This window comes from Artemia sp. Qi Xiang Cuo, chromosome 4 (assembly GCF_049724085.1).
Source record: "Artemia sp. Qi Xiang Cuo chromosome 4, ASM4972408v1, whole genome shotgun sequence".
Taxonomy (NCBI): Eukaryota; Metazoa; Arthropoda; class Branchiopoda; order Anostraca; family Artemiidae; genus Artemia; species Artemia sp. Qi Xiang Cuo.
In genome coordinates this window covers 40765882-40790360 of record NC_142797.1, presented here as the reverse complement: position 1 = coordinate 40790360, position 24479 = coordinate 40765882, and the positions used below count along the sequence as shown (strand labels likewise).

At 34.9% G+C, this 24479-nt stretch overlaps 1 long non-coding RNA gene across 1 annotated transcript in view; it reads right to left on the bottom strand.

The window, feature by feature from the left end:
* The window catches only part of LOC148953109 (uncharacterized), a 32870-nt gene extending 8391 nt beyond the window's left edge, over nt 1–24479 (bottom strand). Inside the window, exons 1-2 of the long non-coding RNA XR_016141625.1 lie at nt 24406–24479; nt 7654–7754 (exon numbers count right to left, since the gene is read on the bottom strand). This is a non-coding gene — a long non-coding RNA (uncharacterized LOC148953109). The remainder of the gene's footprint in view (nt 1–7653; nt 7755–24405) is intronic.

Below are 24479 nucleotides of genomic sequence, written 5' to 3'. Positions count from 1 at the left end.
ATATCCATTTTGTTCAACGTAGTTGAAAGTTCTTGAAATTATGTCTTTTAGGATGATAAAACCCTCAGAGTCCTTAGTGCAAGGGTTGTAAGTTAAGCCCTCGGGGCATATAAAGTTTATATAGAAAGTTGTTGTAGAAATTTCAATAAGGGCTCATTTGATTGAAAATCGAAATTGCCCTTTTTAATAGTCGAAAGTGAGTGGAGAGTAATTAACCCCCCTCTCACGCCCACAATTTCCCCAAAAACATTCAATCAAAGTTTAGAGATAGCCATTTTGTTCAACGCAGTTGAAAGTTCTGGAAATTATGTATTTAAGGATGAAAAACCCCCCAGAGCCCCAAGTGCAAAGGTTGTAAGTTATGCTCTGGGGGCATATAAGGTTTTTGTAGATAGAGTTGTTGTAAAACTTCAAAAGAGGCTCATTCAGTTGGAAATTGAGAGGGCTAGTGCGCTTTTTAATATTCTAAAGTGATTGGAGGGTAAATAACCCCCCCCCCCTCACTGCCATCATTCCTCGAAACACATTCAATAAAAATATTAAGATAGCCATTTTTTTCAACATATTAGAAAGTTCTGGAAATTAGGTATTTGAGAATGACACCCCCCGCAGCCCTCAGGGCAAGAGTTGAAGTTATGCCCTGGGGACACATAAGATTTTTATTGAAAGTGTTGTCGTAGAAACTTAAAAAGGGCTCATTTGATTGGAAATTAAAAGGGCTAGGGCCATTTTTAATAGTTAAAAGTGATTGGAGAGCGATTACCGCCCCTTTCACGCCCACCATTTCCCCAAACACATCCAATCAAAATTTTGAGATAGCCATTTTGTTTAACGTAGTTGAAAGTATTGGAAATTAGGTCTTAGAGGATGACAACCACCCTAACAGCCCTTAGGGTAAGGGTTGTAATTTATGCCCTGGGGGCATATAAGGTTTTTGTAGATAGAGTTGTTGTAAAACTTCAAAAGAGACTCATTCAGTTGGAAATTGAGAGGGCTAGTGCGCTTTTTAATAGTCTAAAGTGATTGGAGGGTAACTACCCCCCCCCCCCTCACTACCATCATTCCTCCAAACACATTCAATAAAAATTTTAAGATAGCCATTTTGTTCAATATATTAGAAAGTTCTGGAAATTAGGTATTTAAGAATGACACCCCCCGCAGCCCACAGGGCAAGGGTTGAAGTTATGCCCTGGGGACATATAAGATTTTTATTGAAAGTGTTGTCGTAGAAACTTAAAAAGGGCTCATTTTATTTAAAATTAAAAGGGCTAGTGCCATTTTTAATAGCTGAAAGTGATTGGAGAGCGACTACCGCCCCTCTCACGCCCACCATTTCCCCAAACACATCCAATCAAAATTTTGAGATAGCCATTGTGTTTAACGTAGTTGAAAGTTCTGGAAATTAGGTCTTAGAGGATGACAACCACCCTAACAGCCCTTAGGGTAACGGTTGTAATTTATACCCTGGGGGCATATAAGGTGTTTATACAAAGCGTTATCTTTCCAAAAACGGCTCATTCGATTGGGAATCGAAAGGCCTAGTGCCCTTTTAATAGTCGAAAGTGATAGAAGGGCAACTAATACCTTGCTAAAAAATAAATGCAAAATTATACCTTTGAGCAAGACACTCCCCCAACAGTCTTCAGGGCAAGGGTTATAAGTAATGCTCTGGAGGCATGTAAGTTTTTATTGAAATATTTGTCGTAGAAACTGAAAAAGGGCTCATTCGATTGGAAATTCAAAGGTCTTACATCCGTATAAACAGTTGAAATTGATTTGGAGGGAACCAGATCCGTTATCATGCCCATCTTTCCTTATGGGACATACAATCAAATTTCTTAGATAGACATTTTGTTCCGTATACCTGATTTCCAGATAGAAAATATGTTTTTGAGGAGGCATGGATCATGTCAGTTTCGCTGACTATTTACTTGGCTTCTCCTCTGACACTTGTATATTTCTTTACGCTTCATTGATTGAAACATCGTGAGTTGGTAATAGCAATGTTCCCGTCCCTCGAGCTCTTGAAAAAAGCAGTCATGATCATATTCATCATTACAATATGTAGCATCTTCATTTTATCCCTGTAAACACTTCCTATTTGGAACTCTGTCAGTTAACGTTAAGAACTGAATTAGGTGATCCTTTAGCAATAATAAAAGTTTTGGCCGTGATTACATGTCATTTTCATCCCATTCAATAGCAAGATGTCTCATAGAAAAATTAAATTCGTTTGTCCTGATACTGATTGCTATGTTGCTACTCTTGATACAAGACAAGTGGGTCATGGAATGGGCTATTACAAATGTCGTTCATCAAAGACGGGCTATGGTCTTGGCAGTTAGTTTGCTAAGCTATTTCGCTCTGCACTTTCCTTGGCCAAAAAATATATTGTACCGGCTGCGGCGGATTTTGCATCCTCTACACTACACGATTGGGGTTCTGGCAAGGTGCACGAGCCCTTGGCGAGCGATAAAAATCCCAACAAAATGGAAAAGGTTTAAAATGTCGAGAAACACTGCATCACTCAGTCTCTACTCAGGTCAGAAACGAAAGACATTACTCTTGTCAAAGAAAAAGAAGAAAAAACCAAGGAAGAAAATTTTTAAGATCAAAAAAAGGATTTGTTTTCCTAAACTGAAATAGCATACATACCACACACGGAGTCCCATCCGTCAATCACTTAATCTTTAAATCTATTCAATGCAGAAAATGTTGATGTGAGTGTAAAACATGGTTATTATGAAAAATTATATCCAAAACAACCACTGTCTGGTAACGTTCACTTTCAAATTTTTTTCCAATGAAGACTGCTTCATGGATATGTCTTCGACATTTATAGACTTACATGTGGTAGTCAAGAAATCTGACAATACAATGCCAACTCTTACTGATAAAATATCCTATGAAAATTGTATATTGCCTAATTTATTTCGACAAATCAGTGTCTACATAAATAGAACATTAATGAGCACTAAGCAACAACCTTTCAAATTATACAAGCTATATACAGTTCATGTTGATGACACAAAAGTCATATAAGGAATTGAGGGGTCCGCCCAATGGATATGAATATAAGACATTGACACTACAGATGTATTTAAAAAGGCGACAACTAGTGGATTACATTTAGCTGGGAAAATAAATCATGGGATATTTAATATAGCTCAATGGCTACCACCAAATATTAAAGTCGACAAAAAATTAACGCTTGTTCCATCCAATTTTACTTTACGTATGGAACTTCCTACCAATCCTGACGTAACACTCTCTCCCCGCGGCAATACTTCATGTACGAAAGCAACAGGTTATGAGTTCTGTTGTTTTGGCAGTGGAAAAACTGAGAGCTAGTGTAAGTAATATCAAACTACTTGTTCCTCATACAATCACCAATCAACGTCATATTGCCACGGGTTCACGCACATTCACTAACTCTTCATTTATCGATGGTAAAATTCCATCAAATTTGGCATTAGCATTTGTAAAAAATGCTAGTGCTATAAGATCATGGACTAGTTGCCCACAATTTGAAATGTTTGGACATTCATCTCTTGCGTGTAAGGTAAATGGAATCCCACACTATAATTTATCCTTTGATAAATCCTACAGGACACTATATGAGCTGCCAACACAATCCCTAGATCGAAATTCACAACTATTTGAAAATAGTATGACTGATACAAAGTTTGCTAAAACTCATGGTATCATTCTTCTGGACTTGTTTGGCACTCAAGATATGAGTATTCTAAGAACGGGGAGTGTACGTTTAGAGTGCACATTTGCCGAGTCATTAGCTAAGAGTATTGCATTAATCCCATTAAATCAATTTGAAACTTACTGGGAAATCACTCCCGAAGGCAGTGTTCTATTAGACCTCGCATCATGAACACAAATCAAATAACCAGCGTATTTAATATGGATCCATGCATGCCGAGATACAAATCCTATTATATACCCTCGGATTTCCTTGAAAAAATTCAAAGTGTCAACAATACCATTATCATTGTTAATAGCAATACATCGAGCATAAAGACAGGTCATTGGCTATGCATCTCTGAAACAGCGAAGAATATAGAATTTTTTGATCCTCTTGGCCTACCATATAAATTCTAAACCCCACACATCAAAAACTTTATTGAAAGCAGTGGAAAAAATATTATTCAAAACCAGAAGACAGTGAAGGATTTAACGACTAAAATTTGTGATTTCATTCACTACTATATTTCGTTTTCAGATGTCGTGACTATACTTACAACAAATTTCTCAACATTTATGTAGACAATCCTCGTCTGAATGACTTCATAGTAGAAAATATACTTTCATACTTGTATTATATTGATTTCAGTGACTACGAATAAAATGTTCTAAAAATGAATGTAAATTTGCTTATTAATAAAGAAAATGTATATAAAGCATAAAAATGGCTTTTCCTCCTCTTTAAATTTCTTTTTCTACGTATAGGTAGCTGTCAAGAACAAATAATGGTGGTAGATCATCTGAATTCACTGTGTATTGATCTTGATGTGCTGCAAAGTCAGGGTCACATTTTCTACAGTGTAATGTACATTTATTGTATCTCTTTGTGAAGTCAATGATAATTTTTTCATTCATATTGTAAAATTCATATGTTTCAATTTGTTTACTTAGAGCAATATCACATACCGTGTTTTCAAATGGTGAATCACATTCTGTAACAGCCAAATAAAAATCAGTAGGTTTATAATCGTAGTAGCCATTGTCTTCACAACGATGGTATAGAAACCAATTTCTTTTGTTATTCTAACAGTTGAATCGCAGACCTGATTATTTCTCCCAAAACAATTGAAAAACACGACGATACCAGTCTCTTAGAAATAAATTAAAATCTCCTTTAGGGTTCATTCCAATCATACCAGGATAGGTATTCTCCCTCTGATCACACTTATCATACTCAAAATTAGAGCATAGGAATCCTCTAGTGTAAGAGTCACAAATCTTTTCAAGACAGGAATTACAGTCTTTAATTTGTACGGCGTATCCTCCATGCAATTTACAAGGATTGCATAATTTACACTTTTCATCATACTCGTCAATAATTGTACAATTCTTACATGATGACCAGCTGCCCAGTGTATATATGCATTGTGGACGTGTATAGACCATTTTTCCAGTGTTGACTCTCTCACCGCCAAAATTAAACTGACTTACGATCGAAAAATTGAGTTTTCTTTTCTAGAGAGAGAGAAAGGTAGAGAGAGGAGTAATCGAGAGACATCGTAAAGCCTGTTTGATCAAGATCTCCTAAATTCTCGATTGGTTATTCTCAAAAAAATCATTTGTATATAGTCTTAAATTTCTAAGGTAGTTTGTTAAAGCAAATCCACAGTATCATTTTGTTTTGTTTCAATTAATAAATCAATAAATTGAATAAATGCGTTTAACCACGATGTACAAGTTTCACACAGAATTTTAAAGACGGAGAATCATTTCTCATTATATCGTCAAGTATTCTTTGAGAAAATATTTTCCTTTGAAGAAATAACTCCAGAAAATCAGCATTTAGAATCAAACATTTTTCCATAATCACAAGATTCCGTACAATTTTTTGTTTCTCAAATCCATCCATTTTTCAATCCTAACAGTCTCACAGCTGACTTCAGACTAACTAAGATTCTTTCTACTTCAAGAATATTTGGTAACCAAACTACAAAATATAAAAAAAGAAAACAAACATTTTTGATTTACAAACATTTTATTTTATATAATTACAACCACAATACATCCCTGAATTACTGATACAACTTATTCTCCTCAATATATTTCACTTTTGCATTTAAAGCAGTTTGACGTCTATTTATATGCACTATATCAAGTTTCACTGCAAAGCAAAACTGTTTCTCCAATTTTAATTTGCTCTATGACATTACATATCTTGCATACTTATCATCCTATTCAAGGAAAAGTCTAGATCCTCTTGCAATTTCTACTATTACAGTTGGTATTCTCATCTTTGTTTCATTGCTGCTGCAACCAGCTCCACTATAAACTTCTAATAGTATAAACAAAGCACTCATTTTTTTTGCTAATATGTATCTTATCAAATAAAAGAGTATAATCAAACTCTTCTCTCTCTGAATTCTATTCTGTTACTAATATGAATTGTATTGAAAATCCATCCTTATAATGGATCTGGTTGCTATGGATGGATGCTATTACCTCATAGCTATGGTTTGATTCAAGTACTAATGATGAATAAATTATGTGCAATAAGGTTATAATATATAAATTTAGTGCCCAAATACAGGAGCAATGACATGGTTTAGTCCTTCAGGGGTCTTAGCTCTGTATTATACAGCCTTAAAATGGCCTGAAGGGTCTTGATGGCAGTCTTGCCGGCGGAGTATTGTATAATATACTACTGATAGTCTACACTACTATCCTACTCACATTTTGAAATATACGTAAAACATTCCAAAATCTCTTCTTTTCATCATTCCTTTCATTTGTCATACTTTCCCTATGGCTGCCCACTTAAGGTTGATGCTACAAGCGTCGTCAATTCACTCTACATACGCAATGGCAAGTGGTGTTTTTCTAGCCCCCCCCCCCATTAGGCTACCAAATACAATAGTTTCTGTCCACCGGGAACGTGAGCATAGTCTTAAAACTCACACAAGACTACCAATTTGGCAAAGAAGATTGGTCTGAAAACCGCCATCATGGAACTTACAAAGGGAGGGGCCTTGGAGCCAGTACCTCACCCCTCCTTTTTAGAAAATTTTCTTATTTTCATTTTTCTTATAGTTTATGATTTTTCAGCCATACTTTGCCTATTTTGGCATCTTTTCGAAGTGCGGCAAATATGCTCTTTCCTCGAATATGGATTGGCAAACCGGGCAAACAACTCGCCAAATATTTGTTTCGAAAATACTGAGAAATTTCATAGTTCCAACCAAATTATCATACTTTTTTCAAACACTCTGACTTGCTTATCAACATTTACCATCTTCTTTTCTTCTTAAACTCTAATGTTTGCATAAATCTTGGGACCAAAAATTCAGAAAACGTGATATTAAAATAGGAATCATGGGGGAAACGTGCCCGAAAATTCCAAGGTTTAACAACTAGTGTGAAATAGGTTTTTGTACATACAGTTTCACCAAAATTTTGTTGCACGATTGCAAGGGAAATTTTCAGCTGCAAGAGAAAAATTTAGGAAAGCACATTATGAATTTGGGAATGCCTCTGAATTTGAGAGAATTTTGGCAAAGTCTTAGTAATAAAAACTGTCTGCTGCTCAGTTCTTTGCATATTATAATATATTGCAAATTGATTGAATGGCGTGAAATGTTATCGCTTTATCCCCAAAGATCCCAAATTGTTCTTATTTTTTACAAATTGTTCCTTGCATAATATTCGATTTTACTGGCAGACAGGAGCTTGAACTTCCTAGTTCAGAACTTTTGTTTTTACATTCGATATAATAATTACTGGCATATATTATTATCTTATATATAGTTTTACAGGCAGAGACGAGCTTAAACTTCACCAGCTCAGCAATTTTGTGCATAGGCTGTAAGGCCAATCTTTACATGTTACACCTATAAAATGAATAAGATAATTACGAAAAAAAAAGGTATACAATAAAATACAAACAAATGAAAAGAAACTTACAAAAATACTCCCTTGAATCAGCCATAACGCAAGTTCTTCTATCTTCTTTAAACTTTTGTATCCAGATCAGAAACTGGCGAACAAGCTATTCTTCAAAGTAACTAGAATGAGAAAAATGATGGACAGAAAAAATACCACAAAAGAAAGGTCTTTTTTAAAGATGGAGTTGACTCTCCAAAACTAATGCTAGACTTAACAAGTTTTTCGATATGTATTCAAGAAGAGAAACAAATTTCGCAGTATAATCATTACAGCGCCTATTTTCCTGGTACACAATTTGTTCAAGTTCATTAAAAGTCCTGAAGGTGTGCACTTGAAAATACCCTCCTTGTCCCTGATTTGGGTAGCAGATCCATTCCTGGTCTATTACCTACCTATAAGGCTTAAAACATTCAATACTGACATAGGGCTCAGTCAGGTTCCTGGAAACTGCTTTTCCAAGGCCCACAGTTGAAAAAAAAGAAACTCTTAGGCCACTGAAATCAAAAATTCCAAATCATTCAAACTTTTATGCTGATTCTAAATAAATAAAATTTATTAATACAATAATGTCCAAAAAAGAAAGTTATTTGCACAAGAAACTTTGCACATTTTCAACAAAGATGGCAATACACCCTCAAAAGAAGTGTTGTATTGATGAAAATATCACCATCTAATTCTATGTTAGAGAATCTGTAGCAAAGGATTTAATCCTCTTTCTACCAAAATATGATTGTTTTAAATTATTCCATAGGAGGGTGGTCACAGATGCTTGTTAATTTTTATTTTCAAAACGGCAGAGAGTAATGAATCAGTTTCCATAGAATATTAGTAGAGGGATTATTTGAAGGAAAATCTGAAGTTTTAATGCCTTTCTTAAGCAAAAAAAAGTGATTGTGCAACAGCAAAGTTTCTGTCACAAAACAACGACCTTGGTCTGAATATGACCAAAATACCATTGAGCTGAAATTCCTACATTCCACTTGATTTAAAACTTCAAAAGGCCATTTATATAGCCTAACAGTTCAACAGTTTAAGATTCCCTAAATATGCATCCAGTCCAAACAAAGTCAACACGTATTACATGCAGTAATTTTGTAAGCTATATTCGAGTGCCTTAATTCATTTGAGGCTTCAGTCATAATATATAGTATTGCACAGATATAAACCAACTATTAAGGAGATTTCAGAGAATCTTTCTTTTTTTTTGGGGGGGGGGGGACTGAAGCCTAGACCAGTGCATTTCTATGTTGAAGTGTAACAACTTTGCATTAGATCAATATGGGGAGAGGGGGAGATTTACTGCCTAACCTCCCATGATTTTTAGGAATAATACTGCCATAGTAGAGGCATTCTCTTATTGTGAACAAAATTGGAGTTAAGATATGCATCCCGTGTAACACACATACCAGCAAAGAAAGTTGAAGAGTTAAATATACAGAATTTTTTTTTTGCGAGGCTGGGGCTGAAATTTTGTTGGATGAAACACGTCTCAGGGATATTAGTGGACCTTTATTTTGGGAGTTGATAACATGGAGCATGAAAGTGTATTTTTTGGCTGTCCAACCTTATTTGAGAGGTTCTTTAGATCAGTATGGAAGAGGAGAGAACTGCCCCCCCCCCCCAGCTTTCCTACATTTGGAGTGACCTATTTGAACTAAGCATGTAATGTGGGTGCAAGGTTCTAAGGATGTTAAAGCTACCCTTTCGTTTTTGAAATATTCTCAGTCTACAATAAAAGATTATATTTATATAATTACTTTCACAGATATCGAAAGAGGTTAATATCCTCCAATAACAATAATTTTCCAAAACATCCCCTCCCATAGAAAAATTTGAAATTAAGAACCAAGGAACAAGGAAGAAATTACAGAGCAGAACGTTGTTGCGTTGGTAGCCACTCTCATATTTAGGAGAGTGCATTGTATTATGCAAATATACCTAAATCAACCCTTTCATTCTTAAATTACTGGTATAAAAAGGTAAATTTTGACATAAAAGATGGAGAGTTGAAGAAAAAACAGTCACATTCATATTTTTGACCATTCTGAATATGATAATAAAAAAGAACACCTACGTTGAATTAAAAAAAAAAAACGAAAGCAAAGAGCATTTTTGAAACTTAATCAAACAAGAAATGATCTCAGTAGGGCTATGCCTTCCTCAGCAACCTAAAATTAACTTTTGTCATTTTATCTGAAAACATAATGCTTCTAATATAACATCAACGAGATAGAAATCATAACTATTTCTTTATCACAATACTTTGACGAAGTGAAGGGTTTGTTTGATTTTACTTAGGCTAGTTGTATCCATTTTTTAATTCATGTTTTGAAAGGCAATTGATAAATAAAACCTTTACATGCATTAGCTTCCTGTGTTTGTTGTATTTTCAAATGCTTTAAGGAATGCACTAGTTAAACCTAAGCATAGAAACTGCAGCAAAGAATATGGGAAACTGGTAAGAGATCTTTGGCAATTTAACCTAAAAAAAAGAAGAAAAAAAGACAGCAGTGATATTTACTAGTGCAGCATCTGACAGCGTGAATAAAACATTCAAAGAAAGTTGGGTAACTTGCATAGTAACAATAATCAGAGACTTACAAAGGGAAAAGAGATGTACACCCTAATGACCCACAGAATATTGAGATGTCTATGTTTTTCCTACAATTACTTATATATTCTGTATAATCTGCCTATTATTTAAGTTTTCTCCTTCCTGGATTTTTTTCCTATTAAGACGAAATTATGTGAAATTTTGTCATGTAGTTATAAGTAGTAGTTGTAGAATTTTCTGAATATAAGATAACAATTCCAAAGAGTAATCAGGACGCATCAGAAAGAGTTAATTAAGCAAAAAAGATATTACCACAAAACTGATGAAAGATGTTACCCTATCTTCATTGATGAATTGGGGAAAGAGTTCTTGCTCAAGGAAAAGCGGCTGTAGTCAAGAATTTTATTTTTCAGTTGAATAGAACGCATTCACTACAATACAGCTTCAGTTGGAATTTGAAATTGATAGTCGACAGATTGATTCTACAGCTGAATTGCAAGTTTGCAGAATTTTGTATTTCTTTTACTGTTTTTAGATAAGATTTTCTTAATGTTTAATACACAATTGTTGAACGCCTGATAGATTAAATAAAATATAATCTTCTTTCTGGAAAAATTTTACTCCCCTCCCCCCCCCCCAAAAAAAAACTTGAGACAACATTTAGCATAGACTAAGCTATGTACAAAGTTGGGGAATTATAGATTGAAACGGAAGTTACCCCAAAAATATGATTCATAAAAAATTGTAAATTATTGCCTATAGGGGGGGGAGGGATAGGGGGCTATCATTTTTAAATGAAAATACCTTATTTTTTTTTTTTTATTGAAAGCAGGGATGCCAACAAGACATTTTTTTTTTTTCATTTAACGTGGAGACGGAAGAAAATGATATCGAATTCCCTGGGAAACCATTAAAATATTTTTATAGACCCAGGGCTCTCCATTGGGACTTGTTCATTGTCTTGTGTATTTTGCAATTTCTCATAGGCTACTGGCCTAATTTGGCTATTGTATGTGCTCCATTTTAATTAGATTCCTTTGATCTTATTGAATGCCACGGCGAATCTATGACTCAGTTTTCCAATAATTGGAGGTATTTCTGAATAATTCCGACATTTTTGTTGTTGTCATTGTACCCCTTTACTCATACCCTCGATTTTTTTTCCAAGGAACACTATTCTGTTTAACGTTATTTCGCGTGTTTGTTTGAACCTTATAGTGACCTAGTTAATTATTAAGTATATTATTTTTTTAATGTAAAGCTGAGATGGTATCCTATCAAGGTGGTATCCCGCGGGGGGGGGATAGGGAGGTTTTAAATCTAAATGCTAATATCTCGATTTTTTTATAGAAAGCAGGGATGCCAAAAAGTTAGTTATTCTTTTGATTTAAAGCAGAGACGGTATCTTATCATGGTGGTATCCAGAGGGGGGGGGGATAGGAACTAGGGAGCTATCATATTTAAATGATAATACCTCGTTTTTTTTGGAAGCAGGGGTGGAAGTAAGTCTATTTTTTTTTTTAAATTTAAAGCTGAGGCAGTATCCTATCAAGATGGTATCCAGAGGGGAGGGGGGCATAGTGAATTAGTATATTTAAGTGATAGTACCTTAAATTTTGTCTTATTGAAAGCAGGGATGCCAAAAAGTTATTTTTTTTAATTCAAAGTAGAAACGATATTCTATCAAGGTGGTATGCAAAGGGGGGGGGGGTTAGGGAGGTAATATATTTAAATGATAATATCTCAAATATATTTATTTTTTAAAGCAGGGATACCAAAAAGTTAATTATTTTTTTAATCTAAAGCAGAGACGGTATCCTATCAAGGTGGTATCCAGAGGGGGGGGGGGGGTTAAGGAAGTATTATATTTAAATGATAATATCTTTAATTTTATATTGAAAGCAGGGATGCCAAAAAATCATCTTTTTAATTTAAAGCAGAGAAGGATCTCATAGAATATTATATGGCTGCTTTAAAAAAAAAATACAAAAGGGAGTGTGAAGGGAGGTGAGAGACTTTAACAAGAATATGACAGTTTGGTTGCTACCAGTGGCTACTAGGTGGAGTATTCTATGAAAGTGTACTGTCAATGAGTAGAGAAAGTAAATTTGTAAATTTAAGCTGTGATTTGAGAAAGACTGATGAAAACATTATTGTTTGCAGTCAACCTTGATCACGCGAGCTGCGTGCCGTCGACATCTTACCGGCGGCACGTCGCCGCTGCTGTTTTTGACCCCGCCGCCGCCGGTCTTCCCTCATCGGCGCGGCGCCGGGGTCTAGTTGCAACCAAACTTTCTTTACCAATTCTAATAAAAAAGACAAAAAGCAAGTATTGTCAAGTAATAGTGACCATATCCTTATTATTCAAATGACGTGCTTCATAATAAGGTAGCTAATTAAATAGTAGCTTACTGCTGCATGCATATTGCTTTATAGAATTTGGTTATTCGGTCTTGGAGACTTGGATCCAATTAAATGATGTCAAGAACTTATAAATTCTAAATCCCAATCTTTACAATCTTTAAACACTAATTTTTACATAAAGTAACCAGGAGCTTATGTTACACATTTTCAAAGCGAAACCACGATTAAAAATAGTTTGATGTGCTGCTATTTGGAAACCACTTTCTTTAATATGGTGAAATTCTTGATGAATGGCTTTTTAGTCTCTGGAAAAGCATTAGGGTTGGGAGAATGCGATTTTCAAGAATAGATCCAGATCTGAAATTATGCAGAGGCAGTTGATTTCAAACTCCTATGTCTACCTCTTTTATGTTTATAAGGCTTAGAAGATTGCATGGAAGACAAATGTAATACGTCTTAACCTTGGAAACAAAAATTATCCCCCAATTTTGGTTTGAGTCTTCTTTTCTCTAAACTTAGGTTCTGGAAATATACTTCCAATGATTTGAGTAGGATTTAAAGCCCAATAAGTTGTTTTTTCAGAATTCAGACATATTTTCAGAAATTCTTAACACTTTATAAATCAGGATTTGGTAAAGACACAAGGTTTGAACGACAGGATCATACTCGTTTTGTATATCTACTTCTTAAATTCTAATTTTATAACACAGTTTGTCAGTGTCTTTAAGAGATGCAAGAGTAGATTTAGATACATCAAGGACCTCCCCAGATCATAGTTTATGCTGTAGATTTGTTCCTCAAATTTTTATTAATCAAACTCATATAGTTCCTAAGAAAGTAAAAAGTCCATTATCTATAATTGTATCCCATAGCTTAAAATATTTATAAAATGGCACAATTTTAATCTTCATTATTCCAATAAGTTGAACCACTGTTAAATTCTACAATAGGCTAATTGAGAGATAATATCCTACTCTGATTAAAAGATTCAGTATTCCAAAAGAGTACCACAAACTCTTTGAGAGCCAAATCTACTTTATAAGCACAAAAAAAACACCACACACAGTGTTTCCATCCCTTCAGACTACCAAGCCTTTCCTCTAGATGAAAAAAAGGCGTGTCAATTTGTTTTTAACAAACATATCCTGATCTTTTCCCATTGTCAACCACAGAATCCTCCAGATGTCACTCGAAAAAAGTCATCAAGAGCTTGTACCAATCCTGGCAGCAATGCTAATTCTTCTCCAGTAAAGTAATTGGTCAAAGAAGAAACAATGTCATATAGCTAATCCAGGCACCTTCAAGGCCAGAGACAACACAGAGTAGTACTCAAGTGGAGTATAACTTGAAAAACCCACAAATAATCAACATAACAATATTGACCCATTACTTTAAACCATACAAGGTCCAAATCCATAAATTGCTTCAAATTATAATTTAAGGATTGAAGGTAATAACAAGATCTTAGAAACTGATAAAAAACAGATATGTCAATGTACACTACAGTGTCACTTGCATAAAACGATCAATATAATAATCAATCGAAAATGGTAAAATATAGGATACATGAATAGCATACTCAAAAGTTTATGAATTAGACTTTAAAAATATGGGTAAAAAAGGAAAGAAGGCAAGGAGATTAACTTATTCAACATTTCAATTATATAAGGGAGAAAATATTTTATATATCTTTCTGTAGAAAATCCTATTGGGTCAAATGTGGTGAGGATTTATGGTGAGACAGAATAAGGGAGGCCAGCTCTAAAAGGGAGAAATGATTAGGGAAAAGCAATTTTGTTTGGAGATTAACCTATGAAGAGTACTACTGGTAAAACATAAAGCAAATTTTTGTTCTCCTTTCCTCAAGGATAACCAGATTGGATCTGCAAAGAAGAGAGATTCATTAAAAAAAATCCCTAGGTATCTTTTTAGGACTACCCCTTTTCTGTCCAACAATTCATTGGAGATGCCAGGATGCCAAACAAGGCTGGTATATTCAAGGATTGGACGCAGTATTGAGAGAAGAATTCTCAAAGAATGTGATTTGTACTTCCTAATGACTTCAACCTCTTCAGGATGGATGGTTCTGTCCAGCACCATGTTTAATTTTGATATTTTTTTAATCAATTGGCCATGCTACTGGGTGACTTGGTAAGCCCAAGGGACGTCAACGAGCTTATTATTAGCCCTTATGTTTATTAAACTCTTGTTTTGCACTTCAACATCTGTTTGTTAGTTTCAAAGTTCAAACCCTCTCCATTAAATCACCCTTCTGTGAGTAATGTTGGCATGACCCCTTATTATGACAAGATGAGAGATCATTCAGTTTTATTTCTTTAGGAGCACATTGGGAATAGGCTAAGGATTAGCGTGACATGCTTTTCTCTGCCCATGAAACAAACACAAGATTTCTACACTCTTTCAAAATCAAGGTCCCAAAGGCAGAAGCACAAAGCAATTATTTTCTGCATGTACAAGCCTATTCCTTTTATTAACCGTTTTGCAAAGTCCTCTTTCACTGTTTATCTTTTTTTTTCTATCCCCCCATTTTTCTCTCTCTAAATATGCACAAACTGTTAAAGTAAATATGTAAGAGTTGTTGTTTTACCCAAACCATTTTTTCACTTCTTATTGAAATTCTTCAGACATAAAAGATATTTAAGAGGATTTTTCCAGAGAAGACATTGATGAAAGTCCATTTGCTACTTTGTTTGCTGAGAATAAGGAGGAAACAGAGCGTATCATCAAAGAGCTGGTTTCTTGCAGACAGCTAAAAAACTGTGGTAACAAACTCTAAGCAAGGAGCAACTCAGCCCAATAGTAACCAAAACTCTAAAAAACGGAATTTTGATAACAAAAAATGCATAAAGAGAATTGGCTATCTATGCTGATTCTAAACACATAAATTTCACTAAGTTTAATGTTACCCATTGAAAGCTACAAGCCTGAAAAAATTTGCCTGATTTTCATAAAAGGGGGAAAACAACCCCAAAAAGTCGAGCAATCACTGACAGTCACACCATCAGAGTCATCGTATGAGAGAATCCTACTATTGAGTTTTCAAGATCCCATCTGCAAAAATACTGAAGCTTGTATTCTTTCCAGAAGAAAGATCATGGATGCATGTTTATTTGTTTTTTTTTTTTTATTTTTTTTCCAAGATTGATTGTGTTGAACTAAGGATTCTAGAAGGTAGGGAGAGGAATCATTCAAACAGAGATTGGAAGTTCTAGCACCCTTTTTAACTGACCAAAACAACCAAGACCACAATAAGAATCTAGAAAAAAAATATTACAAGCTCTTTTCATATGTTTTTTATCTGGTATTAAATAAAAAAAAACAGTTTTTCAACCACAATTAAAGAGCAACACAAAACAAACATACATTATTCCAAATAAGAGGGGGGCTACCCCTTCCTCATTTATTGATTTAAAAAAGCTTCTTATTCCAATTAAACAACCCTTGTCTTTCAGGAGTTGCTCTTGAAGGACTGGGCCAAAAAGTCAAACTTTAGCATAAAGAGCAACAGTTGAGGAAGAGAAAGCCCCCATCATATACAGAATACTTTCTGTTTGTTTTAAGTTTTAATGATCTTCCTCACTTTCAGTTTACAAAAATAGTTTTTTTATTTAATTCCTGCTTATTTTTCAAATGATGCTGGGAAATCTGCATTCCCTCTCCCTGAAAAATTTCCCCCCAAAAAAATCCCTCTCCACAAAAATTCCCTTCATAGACGATCACCCCTGCTCAAATCCCCCCCCCCCAAAAAAAATTATGGTTAGGTAGGTTTAATGATCAATCCAATCTTATCTGTTCCATTATCAGCAGTATATCAACTCTATGCGTATGACCTGAAGCTTCTTGGACCAGCCATGTCCTGTGAAGATCATGCACTTCTACATAATAATCTTGGACTGCTTGGTCAATGGGCTGAGGCTTGGCTTCTTGAATTCACTGTTGCCAAGTTCTATATCATTGACTTTGGCACAATGAATCCTTGTTGCTCGTTTTTCTTAGGCCTCCATTGTTCATTTTTTCTTAGGCCACTCACTCTCCTCTGTAAACAATGACCAAGATCTTGGCGTCACTATTGACAATGAACTAAAATTCAGCCCTCATGCTAAGAGGTCTGTTGCTGGTGCTAGTTCAGTTATGGGACTGACTAAGTGTAACCTTTTCACTCGTTCCCTGACAGTCATCAGCTTTCTATATAACAGACTTTTGCATCCCAAGCTTGAAGTTGGAATGTCTCTAGCCTCCCCTTATTTAAAAAAAAAAATACATAAAAGTTCTTGAAAATGTGCAGAGACATGCTACCAAAGTGATATCTGGCATGCGGGAGCTTTCCTATCCTGTAAGACTATCAAAGCTGAGTCTCCCTACACTTGTTTACAGGAGAAATAGAGGGGATGCCATTTTAGCCTACAAGTTATTGAGGGCTAATAGTCTCCCAGCATTATTCCCTTCAAGAAGATCAGAGTTCATCACCTGAAACTTGTCAAGCAGTCTACCATATCCAGAGTCCACACTAAATTCTTGTCCTCCCAAATTGTCAACAGTTGGAACAAACTTACTCAGCTACTGAAGGATCAAGGCATTCACATGCTACCAACTGTTTGCCTATGCAGGCTTAAAAGGCTTACCCAAGAAGCCAACAAACCCCCAAAGCACCATGATTGAGGGTTACATGACTTGCAGGTAGAAACTGAGTTCAACTGTGTATTAATAAAACAAAATGGACACAAGACAGTCTGTGTTCTGTCACCCTGAGCTGCCATGGTTGAAACATTCAAGAAATGGCAGAAATCTTCAAAGACACAAAACAATGTTTCAACAGCCTTTTAAGACAAAGAATACTACAGGTTCACAGATGGAGTAGAATTACATTATATGTTTCTGGAGCTATAAAGGATTGACTTCAAGTAAAAAAAAAAATCATGCATACAAAACATCTTCTGCCTTGTAGGTATTAGTATCAGAATGGGTGACTACTACACCAGTGAGGGTGCAAGCAGGCCAAGATATAAAAGGACATTAATTTGCTCTAATCTAAAGGTGACTTGACTTATAGACAAGTCATTAGTACTCAAACCACAAAACATAGGAGGCCCACCTCTAAGGAATCAGCACTTCCTCCAGCCATTAAGAGTAAAAGACTGCATTAGCCACCTTCTGATTTTATCACACCTCATTACTACAGCCCTATACCACCTTATCTAGAAAGCAAAGAAGACTCAATGCCAAATGTGTATCAATACCCATAACATGTTAAAACATTTAAAAATGGCAAAGGGCCTTTTTTGCTTTTCAAAGAAAGTTTTTAAAAGAGTGGCCAAGTAAAGGATTGAGCAATACTGTTATTATTTTTTTTCAAAACTAATTTTTTTTTCTTTTATAACTGCCTGTCATTTGAATCCTAAAATGTGCTCTCAAGGACTATGAGGCTTATCAATCTTTTTTCACAATTGAGGAAGGAATCAGTTAAGGAGGAAGCTGTAGCATTTGGGTTAAACTGTTAAGAGTTATATTATTGTCTGAAAGGCAGTTACATTGATTTAGTAATGCTGCAATAAAACCAAGTCTAGCTTCAATCCAAAGTGGATACACTTGCAGCTGATAGGGTTGTGGGCAATAAGGTTTTACTGAATGGAGGTGGTTGGTTAAGGGCACCAGCAGTTTGATTGAGGGCACTAGAGGCGGTGGGCAATTACCAGTATAGGCCTGTTTATTGCCCCTTTAAAATTTCCTAAGTCTAGTGTTTGGTTGAGGTTACTTAAATGGCTGAAATCAGATAGAAAAACAAAGGAATTCATATGCTATTCATTATTCTTTCCCATATAATAATTACTACCACTGTAAGTGCATCCCAGTCCCCCTCCCTAAAGGAGAGGTTGAAAATTTAAAACAAAAATTAGGATGAAAACACCCCCAGCAAACTTAAGGCTCAATGCTATCTATAGGATGGACATCAGATGGATAAAAAAATTATACTAGTTGATTCCTCATTAAATGCTCTTTTTATATATAATAATATAAAAAGATAAAAATTTTATATATAGCCTAATAGTTTTAAAATATAATAATTTGTCTCATTGTAATTGAGTAGCCTATACAGAAATGTTAGTTGTATTTTTTTTTCAAATTGGCCTTACAATTTGGCAGTATGAACCAACCACAGAAGAGAAATAAGCATAAAAAACAGTGACAAACCCACAAAATCAGCAATCTTTTGCACATAGTCTAAGGCTATATTTAGTATCATTAGGGGGAACAGGCTGAGATGCAATTGCAACAGTATTGCTTATCATATTGCACCCTGTGAATAGCCACTTTTATATAAACTAAAATTATAATAGCAGAAGAGTAGTATGACTTCATTCCCCATTCAAGACTGTTTCCAAATATTATGGTTGATATTGTGACAGTTGAAAATCCCCCCCTGCTACTGTGACAATCCAACCCCATCCCCCCCCCCAAAGGGGCCTGATATAGCCCTATGGTATATACATAACTTTGCTGACTTTGTGGGTTTGCAGTAGTTTTTTGTACTTACTCCTCATTACAATTGGTTCAAAATGCAAAATAATACCATCTTGAAAAAATTTAATACCAAGCATTGTGTTTATTTGTATTTTACACATCCCCCACTCCTCTAGACAATTACCTTCTGAAAATTCCCCTAACATGTCAAATTTAGAAACTAAAGGAAGAGAATGACAAATAAAAAGAATGAATAAAAGAGGGTTTTGGAATAGTCTACCTGTGTTCCAAAATATAGGTCAGATATGGTAAGATATTCATTTGAAAAAATTGCTATCACAAGCCCCAAAGGGCCAAATTGAACTTTTGGCTTAGAAAATAAAAACAGGACAAACAAAAAAGCAACAAAAATTAAAGACTTCCCTGGAAATGCCAGAGTGGTAAACTAGGCATCCATATTCAAGATGAGTTCAGACAAAGGAAGCATTAATCCTTAAAGAATGGGAAGGAGGGATGCAAAATTTATTTAGAAGCTTAAGGAGGGAGATAGAAGCAGTAGCTTTATGGATGATATTTTTAACATTAATAACCCACTTTAAATTAGAGCAAATTGTGATGTCAAGTAATTTTCAGGCAAACATGGAAATTTCAGGACGGATCAGTGACAAACTCAGATATGGATGGGAGTGGGGGGGCTGACCAGGGGTCCCTGGGCCAACCAACAGAAAACTTTAAAAATTCCTTACAAAAAAACAGTATTTTAAGGCATTACTTTAAGTTTATTTTAGCTCTTAGAATGCAAGTTTTGAGACTAAGGAATGAATGATAAAACCAAGCAGATTAAATAAGATTTAAAAACAGAATGTAATTTTTTTTTGGGGGGGGGGCTAAAGCCCCTTTAGCCCCCTCCCCCCTGTGGGTGCACGCCTGGGAGGGATAGAACTAATAAAATGGGGGAGGGTTTAAGAGAACAAACTAGGATTATTGTGTATTTAGAAGCATTTACTCTTATCTTCAAGTTTGAGACATCTGGTGCAATGTTATTGAGGATGCTTTTAGGATCACTCATTAAATTTCTGTAGCAAGGTTGCCAACAAATTTGAATCTGTCAGGAAATTCCTAGATGTAGAAGTGACAGTTTTTATAGGGAAGATCCTTTTATTTGACAGTGAAAAACACCCACACAAAATAGATCTCTGGATATTTGGTTTACATACAAAGTGACCATCTTCAGCAGAAAAACTAAAATAGGCTAATACAAATAGAACACTGACATTTATACAAAACAAAAAAATTAGTTACATATTATTTAATGCTCTTATTTTCCCCAAAGAAGTTAGAGATACAAACACCTTTGACTTCCTAGTTCCTGGGCCATTGGAATTGAGAGAAACAAAGTTTACTTTATTTGACTGTAGTGAATTACCATAAATTGAATCTCAGCCAAATTCACCTGTATCTCTGTTCAAAGTCAGAGAAATACCTAAATTCCTATACCAAATATAATATATGGTGTAGAATATCCTGTAGACCTAGTATTTATATTTTTATTTCTTTTTTTATTTTGGGAGGTTAAGTTTTCATATTAGGGTAAGATAAAGGCAAGAGAAACCATGAAATCAGTCTAAATTACAAATTATTGGAAATATAAAATTAGTTGCAGCAGCAGAAGGGTTTCCCTGTGATGGACAGGGACATAAATATGGGCTGGGACCAAGCAATGGCCTATAAGTAATTACTACATGCAGATTTTGCCTGGCACAAACATCTACAATAAATGATACCAGTTTACTCCTAGTAATTGAGAACATGCCCACAAGCTACACAACAAAAGTTTTTCTTATGAAGCACCTTACCTTAAATTGCAGCTTGGAGCAATCTAAGAATCTTTCCTTGTGAAGCTCCATAGTAGATGATCAGTAGCTTTCTAGTCAAGTTCATGGTTACCAGGTTTTTGGCAGAACACATAGCTCAAACAGGTGTAATCACTAGCCCAAAAATAGCATATGCTATTAAAACTCTATCAAGAAAATTCAATTTCTAGCCCAAAAGTAGCAAAATTTGAAAAATTATAGCCCAAAAACCCACCTTGCAGGTTTTTAGTCCCTTGTCCCAAAAAGGTGAAAATTTTATAGCCCAATTGGTGGAAGATAGCCCAACCTGGCAACATAGGTCAAGTTTCTACTCCCATGAGGACCACTCAGAATCTATCCTTCATTTAAAAATTTCAAAAGATTCAGTATTAACTGTATCTTCACCAATTTTATTCTTATTATTGACAACTCTTGAGGAAAAGAATTGAGCATGGACTTTGGTTAGGATAGACTACTTTACAAGTTTGAGCTGATAACCTCTGGTTCTCAAATTAGGCAACAATAGGTTATAATGCTGAAAGTGTGTTGGCCTTCATTAGCTTGTAGGTTGGCAGGTAAATATTTACCAAATCATATTATTGAGTTACAACTAAAGTGAATATACACCTCAATGCCTTTTTTATGAACTTTACAAATATAATAATCATTTTTGTCGGAAATGAATTTTAGCCCCCACCCCTATATATACCAATTCAGGGTATATATTTGCACATTAGGGGGGGGGGGGGGCAAGTTTAAACTTACCTCTCATTTACATCAGAAATAAAAGGTATAAGTTTAGAATTGTGGCCCCCTGATAAGGAGACATGTTAAGAAAACAATTCTTACTTTAAAATATGTATAATGATCCTAGTTAACATATTATCCAAGGGGAGAACCTTCATCATCAAGCCTTTCCTCTAAAAATCCTTCTTTTTCAAGCTTAAAAGAAAAAAATTACAATAAACCACCATGCTGACAAAATGCATTAAATCTTTTGAAATTGCTGGTATAAATTGCCAGATAAGTTGTTTTATAGATAGCACTATCCCAGCTGTTGTTAATTCTGTTTTTTTTTTTTTAATGAGCAGTGGTGGAAATACAAAATATTAATACAACCAAACCTAGGTTATATTAATATTTTGTATTTTGCTACTGCTCATTAAAAAAAACTGAACTAACAATAGCCAGAATGAATACTATCTGTAAAAACAATTTATTATAGCAGCAATTTCAAATTTCATTTTAGCATGGAGGTTTATTGTAAACTTTTTCTTTTAAGTTGGAAAAAGAAGGATTTTTAGAGAAAAGACTTTATGATAAAGGTTCTCCCCTTAGACAATATGTTAACTAGGATCATTATACATATCTTAAAGTAAGAATTGTTTTCTTAACATGTCTCCTTATGAGGAGCCACAATTCTAAATTTATACCAAATAAAATTACCCCACCCCCCTAATGTGCAAATAAATACCCTGAATTAGTATATATAGAGTGGGGGCTAAAATTCATTTCCAACAAAAATGATTATTAGGCTATATTCATAAAGAGCATAAAAAAGGACATTGAGTGGTACATTCACTTTAGTCATAACACAATAAGGTAAAATTCTACTTTAGTTACTTTTGACTATCTTGGAAAGGGGTTAGGTTAAAAAAAAAAAATAAAACTTTCAGGGATGGGTCTACAGGCTAAAGTACCGTATGTCCTGGGAAGATATTTTGAAGTACTCACCTCCACTCCTTCTCCCTCTAGAGGGTCTTGACCTTTGATGACCTTTAAAAATATGTGAGTTATAGAAGTGAAACCTTGCAAAATAGATCTTCTGCTTAAATGAAGTACAACAAAATTGTTTTCAGCTTCACAACTTTGCTCAATCCCAATTTATAAGGTTTTAAAGATGTGCAAATACATTTCCTAAATTTTGAAAATAAACTATTTATATGTCTTAAAATTCTGCTCAAATAACTGAAATTGCATTTTCAGAGCTAAAGCCAGAGAAAAATAAACTGATAACTGAAAATTAAGGTAAAATGTTGTTTTGTCAAAATTTCAATGGGTATAGACCTGTCATGTAGGCAAATTTCATGACCCTTTAGAGGGAGAAGAAGTGGAGGTAGGTACTTCAAAATACCTTCCCGGGACATACTTTAGCCTGTAGACCCATCCCTGAAAGTCTCATTGTCCTAACCTAACCCCTTCCCAAGATAGCCAAAAGTAGCTAAAGTAGAATTTTACCCACAATAATATGATTTGGTAAATATTTACCAGTTGGCATGGCATCACCCCTTCCTCTCCTGTAGCCTAGGCTATGGTCAATATATACCAAATCATATTATTGAGTTAGGACTAAAGTGAATACACCATTCAGTGCCTTTTTTTTATGCTGATTACGAATATAATAAGCATTTCTATTGGAAATGAATTTCAGCCCTCCCTATATAGGCTATACCTAACCCAACCTAACCCTAAATTGGCCTATATAGGGTGGGGGGGCTGAAATTCATTTCCGATAGAAATGCTTATTATATTCGTAATCAGCATAAAAAAGGCATCAAATGGTGTATTCAATTTATTCCTAACTCAATAATATAATTTGGTAGATATTGACCTAGGCTACAGCCTATCATTGTTATGTGTTTCAGTTTAGCTAGTCTTGGAGGGTAATTTTTTTTAATTTAACTTCACTAATATAGAGTCAAACTTCAAGAAAGAGTCACAAAAAAATTTAAAATTGACAGGACTCATTATTCCAAATAAGCAAGCAAACTATTTTCTCTAGCCTTTATCTAACCCTGCTACAATTCATCCCCTAGCCCCCCAAAACCTGGAAGAAAATTATTCTAGAAGAAATACTAATGTGGAAATCAATCCTGTAGGATATTCTACACCATATCCTATATTCTAGCCTACCTGGATTATGGCATATAGGCCTAGCCTAGGCCTAGGTGGAATAGCCTATTGCAGAATTATTTCTTTCTTTATTTTTGTGTTATTTTCCCTTTGGCTGCTGAATTTTACTTGTGAGAAAACTTTCTAGTGGTTAATTGTCTCCAGGCAGCCTGGAATATTCTGGGGAAATTTCCCAAGAAGAGGGGATCAGCTGGACACCAGAATTTTTCTTGAAGCCAAATACAGTAGGCCTAACATCTGTGTAGCTCTGCTTTAGACATTTTCATTAGAAAAAAAGGACTGATTTGGAAAGAAGCCTGTAATGGTGCTAGGCTATTGGCTACTTTGCAATTAGGCATGTGTCTATATGTTTGAGTTTCCTTCAAAAAAGGAGACTTGAAACATAATTAGGCTAACTTATCTAAACTACCTACTTTCAGTTCTATAAGTGGGCTGGAAGAAATGGATCTCAATCAAAACAATTTTACTCAACTTTAATTAGCCTAGGCCTAGCTCTTCACTTTAACTGTAAAATACCAAATGGAAACATGGCTTCAGGCCAAATCTTTTAAAAATGTCAAGAAAAGCTAGCCAATTTTGGATATCTCAAAAAAGGAAGTACCATACCTATGTATTAATTGCAATTCAACTCTAGAAAATTTAGGCTTCTTCAGAAATAGATTTTGAATTTTGAATTTCAC